Consider the following 13,006-nt stretch of genomic DNA (forward strand, 5'->3'; position numbering starts at 1 on the left):
CAAATTTGTCTTCATATTTTTGGATGACATCTTGATTTACCCTAGAAATGAGGAGGAACATTTAGTACACCTACAAATGGTTTTGCAAAGGTTGAGGGAACATAAGTTATATGGGAAACTATCAAAATGTGCCTTCTTCAATGAAAAGATTCACTACCTTGGGCATATCATATCAAATGAAGGAATATCAGTTGATCCAGATAAGATAAAGGCAATAGTAGAATGGTCGATCCCGAAGAATGTTTCAGAGGTAAGAAGCTTTATGGGGCTAGCAGGGTACTATAGAAGGTTTGTGGAAGGATTCTCTAAGATAGAAAACTCTATTACATCATTGCAAAGGAAATGTAAAAAGTTCGTATGGACAAAGAAAAGTGATAAAGCATTTCAAATTTTAAAAGAGAAACTAACTACAACACCAATCTTAAGGGTTCCACATCCAAATAGACACTTCATAGTTGTAACAAATGCTTCTATTGAAGGTTTAGGAGGAGTACTTATCCAATATGAAGGGGTAGTGGCTTACAAATCTAGGAAGTTGAATACTCATGAAGTTAATTATGTGCCCCATGACTTAGAGTTAGCAGCAATTGTGCATGACCTACAAAAAGAGACACTTCCTACTTGGGAAGTCCTTTGAGTTAAAATCAGATAATCAAGGACTAAAGTAATTTTTTACTCAACCCCACTTAAATTCTAGACAAAGAAGGTGGTTAGAATTTCTAAGTGAATATGATTTTGAAATTAAATATATTAAGGGGAAGGAAAATAGGGTGGTAGATGCCTTCGGTAGGAGGAGGCACTTGATGACTATAGCAACATTCAAAACCACTTTCAAGAAGAAAATAATGGATGGGCAAGAACATGACCCATGGTATGAGTAAGTCAAATTAACTTTAGAGTACAATCCAATAGATCCCAAGGTTGAAGGGTATACGTTAGATGAAGAAGGGTTGCTCAGATACAATAACAGAATCTATGTTTCAAATTCAGGGGACTTAAGGAAGGTAGTCTTATCAGAGGCCCATAATAACCCTTACTCAATGCACCTGGGGGTTAATAAACTTTATGCAGATCTAAAGAAGCTAAATGTTTGGAATTTCAAAGGGTAAAAGAAGAACATAGACATTTAGATGGACTTTTACAATTACATGATGTACCTCAATACAAGTGGCAAGCTATTAGTATGGACTTTGTCCAAGGGTTGCCCATGTCACCTTCTAGGCATGATACAATAATGGTGGTAATTGACAAACTCACTAAAGTGGCACACTTTATACCAAGGAATTTGATGGATGATGCACCTACTTTAGCAAGGCACTTTGTTAAGGAAATATTTAGGTTGCATGGGATGCTAGATAAAATTATATCGGATAGAGATGCTAGATTCACTTAAAGGTTTTGGACAACTCTTCAATCAATTTTGGGAACTCAGATAAATTTTAGTAACTACATACCATCCTGAAACTGATGGTCAAATAGAAAGGACGAATCGGATTTTGGAAGACCTACTTCGCATGTACTGCATGGACCAACAAAAGAAATGAGAAGAGTACCTACCTCTAGTAGAGTTCACTTACAATAACACATTTCAAACATCCTTGGGAATGGCACCCTTTGAAGCATTGTATGGTAGGCCATGTCGAACACCTTTGAGTTGGGAGAGTCTTGAGGATAGAGTAATAATTGGCCCAAATATGTTGAAGGAAATGGAAAGAAAAACTAAGGAAATTAGGCAAAGATTGAAGGAAGCCTCAGATAGGCAGAAAAGTTATGCAGACAAGAACAAGACACCAAGGGAGTTTTAGGTGGGAGAGAAAGTCTTCTTAAGGGTTAGGCCACACAAGAGTTCCATAAGGTTTGGTAAAAATACTAAGCTTTCACCTCGTTATGTTGGGCCTTTTGAGATCTTAGAAAGGATTAATCCAGTTGTGTATCAATTGACCTTACCTCCCCAATTGAGCCGAATCCATGATGTCTTCCATGTATCTCTTCTTAAAAAGTGTGTGCCTAATGAGAAACATATCTTGAATTGGGATGCCTTACAGGTCCAGGAAACTGGGGGAATAATGATAGAGCCATTCAGAATCTTGGAGAGCTGCTAATACCAATTGCGCAACAGAGAGGTTGATCAGTGCAAAGTACAATGGAATCAATATGACGAAAAGAATGCTACATGGGAAGATACTAGTGAAATGTAGTAGTTATTTCCTTTTTTGTTTTAGGCTGATTATGAACTATAGACTCTTATATGGTTACATTAAATAAGTGCATCAGGACGATGCACAATTTAAGGAGGGAAGGATGTCATAACCCTTCTTTACCATTTTGATTTGCTACTACTATTATTATTGTTGTTATATCATTTTGTGGTTATGCTAGAAAATAATTATTGAATATGGTTGAATAATTATTATAAAAGGTTAAATAATGGACCCGCATACATACTTGGAGAATATAATTTAAATAGACATTATTTATTTTTTATTTTCAAATAGGAACATGTTGTAGGAGAAATTAGAAGCTTCTAGAGGAATCTTCATTCTTTAATTTCCTTGCATGTAACTTCCCCCACTAAGTTATTAATCAATTTTGCATGCAACCAATATTGGAAAAGAATCTCATTTTTAGTTAATTTCTCTAGATAGTGGAAATGAGGGATTTTATCTATATAATGTATAGAAGTTTTCAAAAAGAGGGAGTTGGCTAGTTTGAAGAAAGAAATTTTCTCAAGTTAATGAAAGTAGTAGGTTTTTTCTTTGTAGTCACATTTCATTGTAGGATTGTTAAGTAGTTGTTTTAAAAAAATTTCACAAAGTTGCAAGGAAGGATCAAGGGAGGCCAACATGAAGAATTTGGAGGGGATTCTACATCGAGCTTCGAGTATCCAGGTTCTCCTCTCTTCGCATTCTTTTAATTGACATACGTGAAACTTTGTATTTTGCAAGAAATAGTTTATTTTCTCTCTTAGAATTTATTTCATAAATCTACCATTTTAGTTAATTAGAAAATTTAATCAAGGAAATTCTACTATTTCTTTTAAAATATATATAAATATATATGTGTTTGCTTTAAAAAAAAAAAGACCTTTTCTCCTTATTAGGAATATATATTGATAAAGTATTTTTCTTATTTTCAAATAATGCATGTAAGGATATCTTAGTTATTTAATTAATTTTCTTTAAGGAAAAAGAAGGAAATGATATTGCTTTTGCTTTCATATTTTTTTTTCTTTCTTTATAAGTCTAGATTTGTGCAAAAATCCTATTTTCCCTATTTAGTTATTTTTCTGAGAATTAACTCTTCTCAAATCTCTCTCTTTCTTTTCTAGGAAATCTACTCTCTCTGCAATTTTTTTTTTATTCTCTGTAAAAATTACTCTCTCTAAATCCTTTTGTTTTATATTAAATCTTTATGTAAACTCTTTCTCTTTCTTTTCTAGGAAATCTACTCTCTCTGCAATTTTTTTTTTGTTCTCTATAAAAATTACTCTTTGTGAAATCCTTTTGATTTATATTAAACTTTTATGTAAAATCTTTCCCTTTCTTTTCCAGGAAATCTACTCTCTCTACATTTTTTTTAATTCTTTGTAAAAAAATTACAATCTGTGAAATCCTTTTGATTTATATTAAATCTTTATGTAAAATATTTCCCTTTCTTTTCAAGGAAATCTACTCTCTCTGCAATTTTTTTTAATTCTCTGTAAAACTTACTCTCTGTTTCCAAAAAAAAAAAAAAAATTCTCATTGAAAAAGTATCACTGCAAACCCAAAAAACACTACTCCTCTTCTTTGCGGAATAAGATTTAATTCTCTATAATTTCACTATTAAATTCTTTGTAACTTCACCTCCCAATACATCCCGTAACCATGCAATTATTATCTATATTTAATTTTTACCATTAACCCATTTATAAACAATCATCAATATTATATAGGATTACGATAAAATTAATTGCGTAAATAATTAGATTCAACAATAAACTATTAACATATTAATATATTAAACTTAGTTAAACATAAATAAATTAATCAAAGTCAGATTTTCTTATAAATGATAAGGTATTAATTGGTCAAAAATATCATCTTGATTGGTTGTATTGATGTAATAATTTTGAGATTTCAATATAATTAATACTTTATTTTCAACTATTACTAAATTTGAACATTGATTTGCGTTGATCAATTTAAACTTTGATTCATGAATTTAACATCATTAAGCGTAGATGAGAGACCCATTTCATTAAGCATAGATGAGAGACTCATTTCTTCCTTAATAATAAATGAGACAATTTTAGAAGGGAAAATTAGCTAGGCATTAACGAATGGAATTTAATTTATAGATTCACTTTGGTCATTTTCCAAATTCCTTCCTTTTTACATCATACACGTATATTATTTGCATGCAACTAGTTGTTGTTCATATGCAAGATGCTCATTTCTTTTTTAACTTTTATTGCAATTAAATGTATACATTACCTAGTGTATACACCTAAAAATGGTGTGAAGATAATTAATTTAATAAGTAATTATTTAATTAATCTCCCTCCCCAATTTAATTGAATTCATCAACAATTCGATTAAAATCCTCCATTTTCATCTACTTATTAATAAATCTAAGGATTTATTAAATAGGTTCATCTCAATAATCCCCTTTGATTAATTAATTCAAATTAATTGATTCTCCCCATCTAAATCATTCTTCCAAATCTAATAATTAATTAAAACAAATCAAATCAATGAGTTGTTGAAATTAATTAGCCATTTTCCTATTAAATGAATTTTTAAATTCAAATTCTCCTAACTTTAACCACCTAATCTAATCATTCCTAAACCTAACCCATTCTACCTACCCCCATGTTCCCTTTCATCTAACATATTCTAGAACCTTTGTGACACTTGTCACTAAATGTTCCCTTTAATCCAACCCCCTTTGCCAACTTCCTCCAATTTAACCATTGATATCTTCAGATCAATCTTGACCATTGAATCTTGCCACCTCACCCAAGCCTTGGAAATCCTATAAATAAACCCCATTTTGGAGCACAAAGGGTCCCAATTCATATCATTTTGATTGTCCCAATTTGATTTCATCATTTGCATTGTTATTATAGGCATCTAGCTTAAAGTTTATCATTTCTTAGCAATGTTATCATGCTCAATTTAGCTTAAATCTTAGCTTAATCATGCTAGATCAATCATTCATATAGCTTAATCATGCTATTGTTGCTATGCATCTTAATCATTCAAATCCTCCATCTAGATGTAGTCAAGTCACTAGAATTTGCCTAATCAGATCTGAGAGCATTTTTCATACTCGCATTTACTAGGAGGCAATAAGTCGATTAGCTATGGTTTTGTCTTTCATTATTTCAATTTACTAACCATTGCCTGTAATGATTTATTGAGTGCATTGTGGCTGCAAGTACAGGTACACTTCACAGAGCATGACATTTTGGCGCCCACCGTGGGGCTGAAATCATCTCTTTTGGCCTCTTAATCCTCAGGAAACTTCATCTCTACCAGATCAGAATTAGAATGTCGTACGAGTTGATTTTCCAACTCGTATGAACTACCTTTTAGACTTGTGTGAAACTTCATCCTGGCTCATATGAGCCAATTTTCCCTGTCATATAAGGTATAATTTAATGTTGTACGAGTTCATTTGCTAGTAAATCTTGTGTCGTACGAGCTCCTTTTCATTGTCGTACAGGACCTAAATCCTTCTCATACGAGTTTCTGCTTTAGCATTTTCTGACTCGTTCTAGCTCATTCTTGTTTCATCGAGTCAATTTTGGTCCCTGTGCAAAATCTCATTTTGTGTTGTACTAACTGGAAAAGCATGTCGTATGAGTCTCTGGTTCTATGATTTTTTGATAAACTGCAAATTAGAATTTTCAAATTTTAATCTGATCATTTCTATATGTTAGTAATTTGCATTTTTGAAGGCCTTCTGGGCATTTTTAGGCCTAGAAAGTGCCAAAAAGTTTCATCTACAACTCTTGGAGACCTTTCCAACAAGATAAATGACTCGTAATTTCAAGTCTCGAGCAGAAAGTTATGCCTATCTGAAGTTAGGATAAAATTTCATATAATTTTTTGAAAATTTCGTAATTCGGATCACTAATGCTAATTTTGTTTTGTGTATGAGACTTTTGGCAGCCTAACTCTTTTCTGCAGGATGATTTACGAAGATACGTTTCTCAAAGACATAATTCAAAACACAATCATGACTACTAATGGATCTATTTTGTAGGTTGCCTAAGGATTCAACAAAAACTTTCTGTGTTCTTTAAGATTTTTAGGCACACTTCAATTTGGGCTTAAAGAAATGAACTATCATGTCTTATGTGCTTGTGATGATAGGCAAGTATGCTCTCACCTTTCTTAGGTGATCAGAAAGCTAGACTTGTCTTTTTGCTTTGATTAGTGCATCTCTTTAGCAGGCCTACCCTCCTAAGGAGTTAATAACTCTTAGCCATCAAGGCCGGTGAGAGGGGAATGACCTAAGTGGGAATGGCTAATGCCAAGTAATCCAATGCACTATAAAATAAATGTGTTTTTGATGAAAATCAAAGAAAAAGTAGTGCTCAGGAATAGCTCTCCTCCGTACCTTCGGGTATATCAAACCTTGGTTTTCAAGGCTGGGAGACCTCTTAATTGAGTTTATACCTTGACGTTCCAAATGGATCCCTTACTAGTTCCAAGTTAAAATAGAAGCTACCCGATTCACCTCCGAAAGGGTGATAATCTTTATGCAAGAGAGATAGTAACTCTCCCAAGACACTTGCCATATCGTTCCCCCATTAGCATTTGGAGTCGGATAATACAACATTGAGAATCCATTGCATGATGCTCAACGGCCGTATTCTGATTAGCTATTGGGTGTGTACCTAAGTCAGCAAGCAAAGGTTTTCATTCTCAGCCAACTTCCTTAGGGTTTATCTTGATTGGAGTTAATTATCACATCATGTGTTTGCTATGTATTCATCCCTAAATGAGAAAATCAGACACCTAAAACTGGAAAACATTAGCAAAACATCAAAATTCAAAGATCAAAATCAGCAAAACAAACACTTTTTACCATTCTCTGCAACTTGTCATATGAGCTGTAATTCTCTGTAGCACGAGTCATAATCTCTATCGTACGAGTTAACTTGCATAAAATCATTTGTCATACTATCTGCTATCCTGTGTCGTACGAGTCATCTGTTTTGTCATATGGTCTATAATCCCAAGTCGTACGAGTTGTTGTTGTTTATATGAAAACTCTATTCTATCGTATGGCTCTGTATCTTGTGTCGTCTTAAGCTGAATCTTATGTCGTACGAACCTTTGCATTTGCTAGTCCAGAACTGCTATGTTACATAACTTTTTTAGGTCTGTCAGTTTGCTTAAATCAATTTGTAGAAATCAAAACACCTATTATCCGTCGTTGTGGTCAGACTGTCTTTTTGGTCCGCTTGATCAAATTATCAACTTGTCAAAATCAGATTATAGGAATATACACATCAAGACTTTCAAGTCATTACCCTCAACAAGTCTAAGATATAAACCTTCCCAAAGTGCATTATCACTCTCTTTGATAAACTGATCATGCAAACATATTTTCTTAGCAGGATCAATCATCCTCAATCACGAAACTGAAACGTTTGGTTAGGAAAACCTCGTCCCACATCATAGGACATATCTTTCCTATTGGAATTGGTTGTTATCAAAATCACCATTGCACTCTCAAAACCGAAGATCGAAAAACTTGAAAATTTCAAACACTTGAACCTTTTTGTGTCATATCACTCTATACCTCTGACGTTGACAATAGATTGTTTATCAAAACAACCTTTTGGACAATCCAATCATAGCACAATATCAAAAACAATGCCTATTGTAATTAAGGCGCAGAGACCTAAGCTCCCTGAAACATTAGAAACAACTACAGATCATAGCTACATGACATACCAAAGCAAAACACAAGAAAAAGACATGACAAACCAACATGTCAGAGAAATCAAACAAGTTCAAAATCAAACTATGTTAAAACCTCACAAGGATTCAAATACATCTCCAAAGAAAAGTGGTTCCTTTATGCACCTCTTAAACAGATCTCTAAAAGATTTGGCTGAGAAAGATCAAGATCGCGTACCTATGTCTAGCAATGGCTCATCCCCCTATAAACAAATTGATTCTCCAAAGGCATCTATTCCTACACCTTCTGAAAGTTTGCAAGAACCTTCCATAGCATCATCACCCATCAAGCCTATTTCAGAGGATCCTATTCAAAGCTCATCTCCTTCATATCCAAGTATTAATTCATTACAAAATCCCCATAGCGCTTCCTTGCAAATTGAATTCATCATCCATCAAACGCTCGTTAGACGTGTCTTAATAGATGGAGGAGCTAGCTTGAACGTTTTCTCTTTGAGTCTTGTCCGTGCTTTGGGTTATTCGGAAGATTCGGTTGATCCCCTGGGAAAGTTCAAAATTAAAACATATGGTGAAGAAGAACATTACTCTAAAGGAATTGTGATGTTACCTATTAGAGTGGGACCTTTACAAAAAGACACAGCATGCCAAGTTCTAGACTTGGACCTACCATATAACATACTCTTGGGGAGACCATGGATTCAGGACATACAAGCTATTACATCAACATGTCATCAGTGCTTGAAATTTCCCTACAATGCGCAGGAAATCACAATATCAGCAACCTCAAATCCATTGCAGTGTTGTAATAATCTCAAATCAGCTCAAGAGGTCATTGTTCCACATAATAGAGAGGTAGTAGGTTCAAGCACACAATCCAAGGAACAATCATTTGCATCAATTTTGTGAAACATGGAAGAACAAATACAGATAAAAGATCAAGGGACCGGAGAGTATTTGCTATCATGGAAAAACAAACAAGAGCAACTTCAAATTGAAAGGGAAGAAGAAGCAGATATAGTAGTCAATGTAGTTCACACGTATGCAGAACAAACGATAGGGACTAGCCTACTTGAATCAAAATCACATTCATCTGACATGGAATTAACCAAGGACGATCAGGAACTATTTGTGAGAGGTCATTCTCACAAGAGTACCATTCTAGACATTGACATACATACCGAAAGCTCTGACTTCTCTATCATAACCCCTAATATCTTTGAAACTATTCAACCTGAAGATCCTTTATCCTTAAGCTATCCTGAACCTATGGACTGGGAAAAAGAAAGAACATACTGACATTGATACCTTACCTAATGACCATGCCATATCCTTATATCTTGATGAAATCAAACCTACAACAACTTTCACCAGGGATTCCGCTAACGTACCTTTGAATCAAGTGGATGACAAATCTCCTAGTCGCAAAATTGAAAATAAAGAAAAGAATATCAGGTCTAATGCTGAAAACCATTTACTGGCAACATTAGACTGGGAAAAAGTAAAAATAAAGGAGGCATCTAACGGTGAAAACCTCCTTGAGGTGTTAGAAGATGGGAGATTTGACACTTTACCTATGTACTATCAAGAAAGGTCGTCAATCTTGATCAAACCAGTAGAGGCAGTTACCATTGGCACAACTGATCTACATCTAGCAATCTCTCTATCAGAACTAGAAAGACACAAATATTTTAAACCATTCAAAAGATGGAAAATCAATTTCACCTGGTCATGTGCAAATATCTCAGGGACAGATCCATATCTTGTAATATATCATCCGAATATCAGTACAGGAGAAGAAATCAATAAGGGAACACAACATGGAACCATCTACAATACCAAAATGGCTGTAGAATGGATCATTAAACAACTTCAAGTCTTTGGAGACTCTCAGCTCGTGACCAATCGAATCAATGATGACTATCAAACAAAAGATGACAAACTCATGCCTTACAAAAAGATGGTGGATGATTTCAAGAAGTACTTTGTAGATATAACTTTCTAGCAGATTCCAAGAAATGATAATAAAGCAATAGACGCCATGGCTACACTTGCTTCTCTCCTCCAGACACAAGAAAATCAACAGCGTTACGAATTCCTGGTTGAAGAGTTGTTTCATCCTGCCTTTGATTGTCCTGATTCCCAAACCATCTGTCAACTTATTGGACACGATTCCTCCCACTATGGCCAAATTTACACATACCTAAAAGACAACATCTTACCTCCTGACTTATCGAAAAACCAAAAAAGAAACTTTATTCGCCAATCCTCCCATTATACTCTCATTGCAGATACCCTATTTAAACGAAGTCTAGATGGTACTCTCTTAAGATGTCTCAAACAAGAAGAATCTAAGAAGGCCTTACATGAAGTCCATAACAACATTTGTGGCACTCATTCAAGTGGTCTTACCCTTTTGAAAAAACTCATACGCTTGGGCTATTATTGACCGACCATGGAATGAGATTCTTTCAAGATAGCTAGAACATGCAAACAATGTCAGATCCATGGGAATTTGATTCATGCACCAGCATAAGAACTTCATGCTTTAGCAACATCTTGGCCTTTCTACCAATGGGTCTTGATCTGGTAGGAATGATAAATCCTTCTTCATCAAATGGACACAAGTTCATCCTTGTAGCTACAAAATATTTTACAAAATGGATTGAAGTTGTACCTCTCATCAATATAACAGGAAAACAAATTGCTGCATTTATCTTGAATTACATCATTTGTCGCTATGGAATACCAATGACCATTATCACAGATAATGGGCAACCATTCAAGAATCAGGATGTAAAAGAGATATGTGAGAAATTCAAAATCCAGCACAGATTCTCCACACCATATTATCCACAGGGAAATGGACAGGTAGAAGCATCTAATAAAACTATTCTAAAAATCCTCAAAAAGACAGTAAATGATGCTGGCAAAGATTGGCATGTTCAACTAAACCCTACTCTCTAGGCCTACCGCACTAGTATCCGCACACCAACAGGTGCCACACCTTTCTCTCTTGTATATGGATCAGAAGCCATATTGCCAATCAAAGTAGAGATAACTTCTCTACGTGTATCACTAAAAGGACTCATCCCAAATGAAGAACAAAGAGTATCTAGACTGCAAGAGTTAGAACTAATCCATGAACGTAGATAAAATGCCTTTGATCATCTAAAGTTATATCAACAAAGAATGTGTTGAAGCTACAATCATAAGGTCAAACCAAGACTATTTCAAGTGGGAGAACTAGTGTTGAAGGAAAATCCAAGCAGCCAGGCAGATTGAGAAAAGAAAGGAAAATTTGAACCAAACTGGTTAGGTCCATTTGTAGTCACAGCAGTATTTGGGTCAGGAGCATATCAGCTATCAACACAGGATGGGGATCAGCTCAAGGAACCAATGAATAGCATACATCTGAAGAAGTTTTATGTTTGAAAAATCAGAAAAATAAAAAATAAAAATGAAAAATCAGAAAAATAAAAAATAAAAAGTGAAAAATAAGAAAAATCCTAAATAGAGAAAAAAAAAAAAGCGAAAACAAAAAAATCAAATATCAGAAAAAGTGCATTAAAAATAGATGGTGAAAACCTGGCAAAAAGGCGCTATCTGTCGGCTAGCTCTTCCATCTATTAGCCTTTCCGCTTGCATTCATGCATCCTCCATCAACATCCATCATAAGAATTTATACATACGCAAGCATCACAATTGCTTTCTCACCATGGTTTAGATCACTAGATATATCATAACAACTTTGTTTCTAGGCTTGGGGCAAAATCCTACACCTAGCTGGGGGCAAAACTTTCGATCATTTTGAGCTTAATCAAATAGGTAAACCAATCTTTAGACAACTCTTATCAAGTGAAAACACTAAAACACATCCAACGTTGAACATGACATCACATTGTTAACTATCAAGCTATCACACATCAGTCTAAGCACATTGAACAAATTTTAATGCATGATATCTCTTGGATGTTGTTTTCAGCACTTTGATTCAATTTTATTATCTTGATTTTCGCTATCATGATTTCAGAGTACCTGCAGGATGTCTTTGACTAGAGGAACAAGGAAGGAACATGATATTTTTCTTGTTTGTTGTCTATAAATTAATCATTAGTAGGTGCAAATTTGTCTCAGGACATGATCATCGAAGTATCATTGAAGACATTTCCGATTTGCATATACCAATGGTTAATACTGCCTGTTTTATTGAAACAACACTCAGGTCATCTTGGTTCAATTATACCTCGATGCTTGTGTTAACTTGCAATATCAAAATCCAGGAAAGAAGTGCTCAGGTCATCATGGTTTAATTATACCATTGATGTTTTCACTCACTTCCCACATTCCAAAAGCTTAATGATGACAAAAACGCAAAATAACCCAGTGACTAGGCCGGTCGTAGCTTTGCATTACATTGCACTTCATTTGCATTTTAGCTTGTATTTCATTATTGCATGGATCCCAAAAGCTCCTTTTATCCAAGGCCACATCTATCACAGGAATCATCAGGCGAATGATTCAAATATTATCAACCCAGCGAAAATCTTAAGCTATCTCTCTCAACGAAATCAACATCAACATATCCAAATATTTCTACAACTTGATATCAACAAACTGTCAGTTCTTTATCTAATCAATCTTATCAAATCAAATCAATCAATCAAACCTAATCGATTCTATCATGTCTTATACAGGATGTATCCTTCTTGAAACCAGACGCTATGATCATGTCTTATACAAGATGAATCCTTCCTGAAACCAGACGCTTTGATCATCATTGTCTTATACAGGATGAATCCTTCCTGAAACTAGACGATCTGATTCTGATTCATGTCTTATACAGGATGTATCCTTCCTGAAACCAAACGCTCTGATCATGTCTTATACATGATGAATCCTTCCTGAAACCAGACATTATGATCATCTCTTATACAAGATGAATCCTTCCTGAAACCAGACTAAATCTAATCAATCAATATTTTCAATCTTACCGATCTAGGCAATCAAGCTAATCAAAGAACTCACATTTTCATCAAACAACAGTTGCAGAAATCAAATCAAATCTATCGGGATATCAATCTCGC

Source organism: Cryptomeria japonica, chromosome 5 (genome assembly GCF_030272615.1).
Source record: "Cryptomeria japonica chromosome 5, Sugi_1.0, whole genome shotgun sequence".
In the NCBI taxonomy this organism is placed as follows: Eukaryota; Viridiplantae; Streptophyta; class Pinopsida; order Cupressales; family Cupressaceae; genus Cryptomeria; species Cryptomeria japonica.